At 46.4% G+C, this 9,115-nt stretch overlaps 1 non-coding gene across 1 annotated transcript; it reads right to left on the reverse strand.

Moving 5' to 3' along the window:
* Window positions 1–1,837: 1,837 nt before the first annotated feature.
* Window positions 1,838–1,910, reverse strand: trnav-uac (transfer RNA valine (anticodon UAC)). The gene has a single exon. It is a non-coding gene; the product is annotated as a tRNA-Val (tRNA).
* Window positions 1,911–9,115: the final 7,205 nt, after the last annotated feature.

Genomic DNA, 9,115 nt, shown 5'->3' on the forward strand with positions numbered 1-9,115 from the left:
CACCGCCGAAAGCTGCCGGCTGGGGATCCCTGTCCGTAGACTGATCCCTGATCTTGGGTATTCTCCAACGGATGGCCAACCTCCCGGGGCTGACCCACTGAAACTGGGGCACTGGTGAGCACGGTGTCTCCGGGAAGCGAGCCGGGACAGCTTTGTCAGGAATCTGTTTGAACATCTTAAACAGATTCACTGGCAGGCTGCTAACAACATGGGCAATGAACTCAGCACTTTAGCTTGAGTGTTCAGGACAGAACGCGCCCCTGAGCATGTATGAGGAAAAAGCTCCAGAAAATATTCTCGGCCAGGGAGCTTTCGCTTGTGAGGTGAACGTGTTAAGCGCGACACTGCGGAAACATCTCCACTTTCAGCACCAGGTCAGACAGAAATGTGAAGCGAGCAGGTGGACTGCAGAATCCCACTTTAAGGAGTTATCGTGGTGTCAAACAAAGAGTTTCACTAAATGATTAAAAATAAGAAATGTCAAAGTCGAACATGCACCTCCAGAGGAGACTGCGATCTGAACACAGCACTTTAGACCACTCCACCACCCTGAGTATTCAATGCTAGATGTGGCCACCTGCAGATTGATTTTGAACTTTTGTGTCCTGACACATGAAATAAATGAGGGCAGCAGGCGTATCTCTGCCTGACACCGGGGAAACAGTGAGACAGACCTTCGAGCAAGGGTCTGGTTTTTGCCAAACAGCAAAGAAAATATTTTCTGGAGGAACAATGTTGAAAATAATTGCAACCCCAACATGATTAGAACACACAACCTTTCGATTTGGAGTCAGGCGTGCTACCATTGCCTGACAAGGTCCACACATGAAGTCTGAGATGTTCGGCGATATGAAGGTTTCACAATACAAGGGGTTTTAAAATCCATGCCCATTCCCACCAGGTATCAGAAGCAGCGCTCACCTGCCAGTCACCGTATGTTTTTTTCTTAAACTTTTGTATTGTTTTCACGGGAAAGCATCATTAATTAACCCCTCACCTTCTTTTGCACAATGAAAGAAATGCTAACTGAGGGAGAGTCGATACTTCAATCATTTGTCCTGTGCTTTGGGGAGTGGGCAGGGAGTGGACCTGAGTCCATGATTGCATCGGCCATGATCGTATTAAATGTCGGAGCGGGCTCGAGGGGCGTATGGTCGACTACTGCTCCTATTTCTTATCTTCTTATGTTCTTATGCATGTTGACCCATTTTACGCACTGTATTTTAGGAGTCTGGTTCAAAATCTTCATTGCTGATGACACCAGGAATCTGGGGCAACTTTTGTCAAATTTAACAGCACCGGTTATTCCGACCGTGCAGAGAAAATAGAATCAGGAGTGTAGATAAAATCCTACGGTGCTCATTTTCAGGTTCAATGCAGCAGGATTTCAAATAAAGTAAATTAATTTTACAGTGAAAAGATTTAGAAGTGTTACTTGTATTTGTGTCTTTAATTAAACTTTGTGGCGTCTGATTCCCGTTCATGCCATTGCTGAAGAAGAAAGGAGGGTTTGACGTTGACCAGACTGCACTGCCCCTGATAGTAGTGAGCTCATCCTTTATATTCAGTGGTTTCTCGCCGTTTGATGGGCTGCAGTGTAGCGGATATCACGTTGGCCTCACACGCAAAAGATCCCTGGTGGATCCGTTTTCTCTCACTGAAAGTTATCTATTTATTGGTTAAATAAAGAGCAATTCAGGAATAAGGGAGCCCATTTGCCAGGAGAATAAATAGCAAATAAAAACAACAAATTCTGAAAATCTCAGCAAATCAGGCAGCATTTGCCAGGAGACTCAACTCGCCTCCGATTGTTCCCATTTGGCAAGTTTCAACAAAATGTTTCTGCCTGGGATCGAACCAGGGACCCTTTGCGTGTAAAACAAAAATGATAACCACTACTCTACAGAAACCACTGGTACAACAGCCCCAACAGAGGGGAGCTGACCAGTGAGCTCCCTCTGCGCTGATCGGGAATGAGGAGGATCACCTGAAACAACTTCTGTCCCACACTGAAAGTTCTCAATCCTTCTCCTCCGCTGCCCTTTACAGAAATGTCACGGATCGCCCAGCCACCGTGTTCACTTCCACATCCTCACAGTGGTGTCACAGAGGCTCCTACCGTCTCCCCGCGATCAGCGAACTCGCCCAATTTACAAAATTAAACCCGGAACACGTGCCCGGCAAAGGGCAGGAGAAGCCAGATAGTCTGTAAGCTCGGTCTATCACAGAAAGTATTGGTATTCATGGTGCTTACAGCAATTATTAATCGTCTCACAGACCTCAATTATTTTTATGCAATGAATTGATCGCGCATCGTTACCACGTCAGTGCGGCAGATCTTAACCCCTCGACCACCAGGGAACAGTTATGATAGATGTTGATATATTTATATATATTTATATAAGAACCTGAATATCAACGGCTAGCTACCTTGACCTCATGGCGAACAGCAGTGCATCTAACTTTGAGTGAAGTAAATTGTTCCACAATGAAACCCATTTCATCTTTTGTTCCCTTTTAAACACTAGAAACTGAGACAGGGGGAATAAATAGAGAAATAAAAGCACAGGGATATCGACAAGAGGAAGAGAGAAGGGGAAAGATACTTCCCCCACCCAGAACTAATGCAGAAACCCCTCTGCTGCGCTCGGGGTGGCCACCCGCAGCTGGATACACTAACGGGAGAACACCAGCGGCAGGTCGGGGCCATAAAAGGAACGGCGAGCGGCCCTGGGAGCAGGTTGGAGGTCCCGGGAGACTACTCCAGGGAGCAGTGCGAGCTGGTGCAGGAGGGCGGCGGCAGCGAAGAGTGATGTCATCAAGGTCCAGGTCAGTGATTGGAGCGTGGGCAGATACAGCAGGAGCGGCGAGATCGGGGCGAAGGAGCGGCGAGAGACTGTAGATTGATGTGATCGGGGCCCAGGGGAGGCATGAGTTCAGGGCCAGGGGCCCAGGGGCAGCACGGGCCAGCCCACACTGCGATATGTGTGCACACTGGGTCCATGCAGCAGAGCTGGTCTCCAGTCGTCTTGTTTAACCCTTGCCTCTGGACGAATACCTCGCTCTGTCAAGCCCGTGTGATGGCTGGGGTGCAACGGCCATCACACGTTAAAAAAAATCCACGCACAGGCATCTTCCACCCTTCAACATACATTTCAGGACCTGGAATATTGAAACACCTGTGAACTCATCCTTTTTTGGCGAGGAAGCAAGTCATCCTCTCTTCGAGGGACTGCCTATGATGATGATGAACTGTATTTGCTGCAGTACGCGGGCAGCAGGTGATGAAAGCGGGCGTGAGAGGGTGAGTGACAGGTGGGCACTGCTTCTGATGCTGTCTGATCCACGCTGGGAGCGGCCGGGGATTCGAAAGCACTTTCATTGCACCAATGCAGGGTAAATGAAACTGTGTTTCAGGAACCTTCATGTATACAAACAAGCACTACCTCCACCACTGTGGAGAGCCTGAGAACCATGTTTGCAATGCACGGAATTCCTGGCATATTGGTCAGTGATAATGATCCGTGCTTCACTAGCGCAGAATTTCAAGAATTTATAGTTGACCACGGCATAAATCACGTTGAGACGGCACCGTTAAAGCCGGCCTCCAATGGCCAGGCGGAGCAAGCAGTGCAGATCATTAAACAAGGCATGCTCAGAATCCAAGGTCCCATGCTGCAGAGCCGCCTGTCGCGACTGCTGCTGGCATACAGATCTCGTCCACATTCGTTGACTGGGGTTCCCCCCGCGCAACTATTGATGAAATGAACCTTAAAGACCAGGCTCTCATTAATCCTCCCAGATATGCATGAAATTGTTGAGGCTGAGCGCCGGAAGCTAACTGAGTACCATGACCCAAAGTTGAGGGGGAGGTGGAATGAGATAGGGGACAAAGTGCTTGTGCTAAACTGTGGCAGGGGTCCCAAATGACGTACAGGGACAGTAACAGGCAAGGAAGGAAACAGGCTACTGGTTGTACAAATGGACAATCGCCAAACCTGTCGGAGGCATGTAGACAAAGTGAAAAGTAGATTCACCAACAATACTGCAGGACGATAGGCAGACTACAGTCTGGAACTCACACCACACCTGGTGGACAGACAGAGGGAACAACCTGAGGAAAGGGCAGTCTCAACAGACAGCCCAGGCGAAATACCAGCAATCACACTGAAAGAAAAACAGGCACCAAGGCAAACAACTGAACCACAACTAATACGCTCCACGCGAGAGCGTAGACCACCTGAGAGTCTGAATCTATAAAGACAATAAGACCTTGGGGGAGTTTGCTGTCATGTATCTCATACTACTGTATACAACTGTATCTTACCATGCTATATATGACTGTAACTAGATATGACCTGTAACCACAAGCATACGTTACCACCAGGGGTGCACTTGCAGGAGACACTGCATACCTGTTCCACACAGGTATATAAAGGCAGGTCTCAGGCAAGTGTGGCACATGAGAGCTGTGAAATAAAGGTGCAGGTCCAGAGTGACCTTGACTTCAGCATGTGTCTCGTCTGAGTCTGTACTGCAGGGTCAGGACTTAACACTTACAAGCGAAAGCTCACCGGGTGGTAATATTTTCTGGAGCTTTCTCCTCATGCATGCTCAGGGGCGAGTTTGTTCTCCTGTGAAAGGTTATAAGATCATAAACATGTAAGGATTCGGAGCCGGAGAAGGCCTTTCGGCCCCTCGAGCCTGGTCCACCATTCAAGAGGATTCTGTCAGTTCCTCGACAGCAAGTTTAAACATCTGGGGCGGAGCCAACAGGCGTCTATCTGCAATCAGCGACAAAAACATGCATTTGGCAGAAGCCCGGCTCGGTCAATCGGTCGAGCATGATAATCTTAATCTTGAATTCAGGGGTGCGAGCCCCACGTTAATTGTTAAAACATGTCCCATTTTACACACTGTGCTTTTGGGATCTGATTCAAAATGTTCATTGCTGGTAACATCAACAAGAGACTGGGGAAACAGTGCGACTGACTTCAGAGCAAGGGTCTGGTTATTGTGAAACAGCAAATGAAATATCAATTCTGGAAGAATGACATCGAAAGGAAATGTGACCCCGACACCCAGAAAGAAGTGTTAAGTCAGAGGATTAAATGCTGCATTCCTCTGTGCAAAAAATTCCTTTCACAAACATTTCTCTGACAAAAACTGCACAAAACAAAAATGTTCCTTTCAAATTCATTAAACTCCTGAATTTCCACACACCCCGAATCTCCTGAATCAGATGCATCTTGTTTTGCCGACTCAATCCATTTCCCTTTGCAATGTTCTGCTTCCACCCACACTGTGAAATGTGCCACGAACTTATAGAATCATGGAATGGTTACAGCACGGAAGGCCATTCGGCCCGTCGAGTCCGTGCCGACTCTCAGCGAGTCCCACTCCTCCGCTCATTCCCCTGAGGCCTGCAATTGTTTTTCCTTCAGACAATTATCCAACTCCTGTTTGAAAGATAAGATTGAGTCTGCCTCCAGTACATTCCAGATCCTAACCACTCGCTGCTAAATAGCCAGCTCCTGTTTCTATGTGTAAAGTCTGGGAAACACTGGATCAATTCCTACCACACTGACAGCCTTCCTAAATATAGCACCGTCTTTCTATTCTCGTAAAACCAGCTCCTGAAGTATAGTCCAGCTGTGCAGGTTAAAGCTCTGGTTATGTTCCTAACATTACTGCAAATGCAGTGTTTCCGTAGTGTAGTGGTTGTCACATTTGCCTCACACGCGAAAAGTTCCTGGTTCAAAATTGGGTGGAAACATTTTGAAAACTTGCTCAATTAAATATTGGAAAAAATGGATTGATTCATATTCGTGGTTCAATATTAACAAAACACAATGTCCCACAAACTTGTAAAATTTTCTGATATCACTGTACAGTTCTGTATACACTCAAACTCTACACTTGAACTGAATGCTCATAAAAGTATTGGAATGGGAACTCACTGGATAACAGCACAGCTGGTAATGTTTGCGGAATATGTTTGTGCAGTCAAAACGCGCAATGACAAACTGGAACCGTGCAGCACCGAATCCTCAGGGAAAACACAGTTAAAAACTTCCCTTCGGGGTGGGCTTGAACCACCAACTTTTAGGTTAATAACCCAACGCGCTAAACCATTGCGTCACAGAGACTGACGCAAGTGCACACTGCACGACATCCAAAACCAGGGTGTCAGTCAGTTAAACCTTCAGATTGCTCCTACCGGGATGGAACTTGTCCACTCTCAGTTGTACTTTTCCCAAATAAAGGGTGGACATTCAGTGTGGATGTATGGAAGCAGTCTGGTCCCGCACACTGCAGACACTTCCATGTCACTGCCAACCAGCTCTCCCACAACCGGTGTGATCTACCTTCCAGCCTTCCGGTGCCTTGTCTGTGACGAAGTATTCTGATTGTCCCGAAGACGGTATTCGGTTTTAATTCCTTTTCTGCTCCCGACTGCAGATATTTCTGTGAATAAACGCGAACAAAGTGCTTACAGGGTCAGTTCGATTGACCCTTTCTTTGCTTGGTGAAATTTCAAAGATTGAAAGCGACGCACATCAACCCCAGAAAATGCTGGAAACACTCAGCAGGTCGGGCAGTATCTGTGGAGGTGGGGAAGTGGGAATAATCGATTGGTTTGTTTGCGGCTTTGATCTGCTGCTGGGAAGTGAGGCAGCGCTGCAGGATGCTTTTTTTCGAGGTGTAAGCAGAGGTTTCCGTCGTGTAACGGTTATCACGTTCGCCACACATGTGAAATATCCCCGGTTTGAGCACGGACAGAAACATTGTTTTGGAGAATATTTTTCTGTGGAATACATTTTTTAAAAGTAGCCCCAGGTTCCTCGTATCATGAGCGATGGGCATTTTAACTCACTCTCCTAAAATACAGTGTGTGTAAAATCAGATAGGGGATAAATCTTCATCAATGATTAAAGTTCCTTAACTCGTTAAAGTTCAGTTCTTGAAGTTTCCATCAATTCATTTCATAAACATAATTGAAGTGTGTGAGAGAATTAATAATGGGCTTTAATCGTTAAGGACCCCATTACTTTATGTTATAGAACCAGGTTACACACTCTCTTGCTTCTGAAAGAGTTGAGGTCCATGTGGGGGTGATTTGGGCACATCTTTCCCCACATTACAAGTGTGTCAGGAAATCAACCACCCAAAGCCCTTTCATTAACCACAGGGGTTCCCGCAATTGTCTGGTCTCAATGCGGTTTTAGCCCTTGTCAATATCTCTTGTCCATTTCCCGATGTTTCTTGATCCTGTCGGTCTCCCTGGCTCTCTTCAATCTGTGTGTGGCCACCTAGAGATTGGATTTCAATGAATACCTGTGTTTGTGTTTTCAATAACAACAGAAAATGTTTCTTATATATTTCTTATGTTCTCTCCAAATCCTCGATATCCTTCCTAATTGTGGTGCCCAGAACTGTAAACAGGATCCAACTGAGGCCTAAGCAGGGATTTATAAAGCATTGGTGTAAGTTCCTCACCGGTGTAATCTATTTCACGTTATAAAGCCAAGGGTCCTGTATTCTTTTTTAGTAACCTTATCAACTTGTCTACCCACCTTCAAATATTGCTGTGTGTAAATCTCTCGGTCACTCTGTTTCTGCATCCCCTTTAAAACAACACCATTTAGTTGAAGTTTCCAAAGATCACAACCGTGTGTTTCCCAGACCTTACACAGAGGGACATAGGAACAGCAGGAGGCCATTTAGCCCCTCGAGCCTGTTCCACTATTCAGTGAGATCATGGCTGATCTGATCTTGGCCTCAGTTCCGCTTCACTACCATCACCGCCTAACCCTTGACTCCCATATCGTTCAAAAATCTGTCTACCTCCACCTTAAATATATTCAATGACCGAGCCTTCACAGCTCTCAGGGGTAGAAATACAAAGATTCACGCCCCTCTGAGGGAAGAAATTCCTCCTCATCCCCATTTTAAATGGGCAACCCCTTATTCTGAAACTATGTCCCCTCGTTCTAGATTCCCCCACGAGGGGAAACATCCTCTCTGCATCTACCCTGTCTAGCCCCCTCAGAATCTTACACCTTTCAAATATATCATCTCTCACTCTGCTAATCTCCAATAGGTAGATCCCAACCTGTTCAACCATTCTTCATAAGACAACCTTGTGAACCTTCTGTGAAATGCCCCCAATGTAAGTTTATCCCTCCTGAAATGAGGAGAGCAAAACTGTACGCAGTACTCCAGGTGTGGTTTCACCTGTGCTCTGTGCAGTTGTAGCAGGACTTCCTTACTTTTATATTCCATCCCCCTTGAAATAAAGGCGAACTTTCCATTTGCCTTCCTAATTACTTGCTGTATCTGCATGCTAACTTTTTGTGATCAGGAAGGCCAATGGTATCTTGGCCTTTATTGCAAAGGGGATTGAGTATAAAAGCAGGGAAGTCCTGCGACAGCTGTATAACGTATTGGTGAGGCCACACCTGGAATTCTGCATGCAGTTTTGTTTTCCATATTTACGAAAGTCTATACTTGCTTTGGAGGCAGTTCAGAGAAGGTTCACTAGTTTGATTCTGGAGATGAGGGGGTTGACTTATGAGGAAAGGTTGAGTAGGTTGGGCCTCTACTCTTTGGAATTCAGAAGAATGAGAGGTGATCTTATCGAAACATGTAAGATTATGAGGGGGCTTGAGAAGGTGGATGCAGAGAGGATGTTTCCACTGATGGGGAAGTGTAGTTGAGGACAAAAACAGGATCATTTACATCAATACATCATGCCCTCGCATTCCTGTCATGGTAGTAATATTGTGACTGGCGCCTGCTCTCGACAAATTCTTTCATGGTGGGGTGTATAAGGGATAATCGGGTTTTGAGCGTCCTTTTCATTAGTAGCTCTGCGAGTGGAACCCCTGTGAGCGAGTGTGGTCTGGATCTATAGGCCAACACGAGGCGTGATAAGCAGGTTTGTAGGGAACCCCGTTGGAATCTGTGCATCCCCTGTTTGATTATCTGAACTGCTCGTTCTGCCTGGCTGTTTGAGGCCGGCTTGAACCGTGCCGTTCTAACATGGTTAATTCCATTGCCTGCCATGAAGTCCTGGAATTCAGTGCTTGTGAAGCACGGGCCATTGTCACTG

Source organism: Pristiophorus japonicus, unplaced genomic scaffold (assembly GCF_044704955.1).
Source record: "Pristiophorus japonicus isolate sPriJap1 unplaced genomic scaffold, sPriJap1.hap1 HAP1_SCAFFOLD_113, whole genome shotgun sequence".
NCBI lineage: Eukaryota > Metazoa > Chordata > Chondrichthyes > Pristiophoridae > Pristiophorus > Pristiophorus japonicus.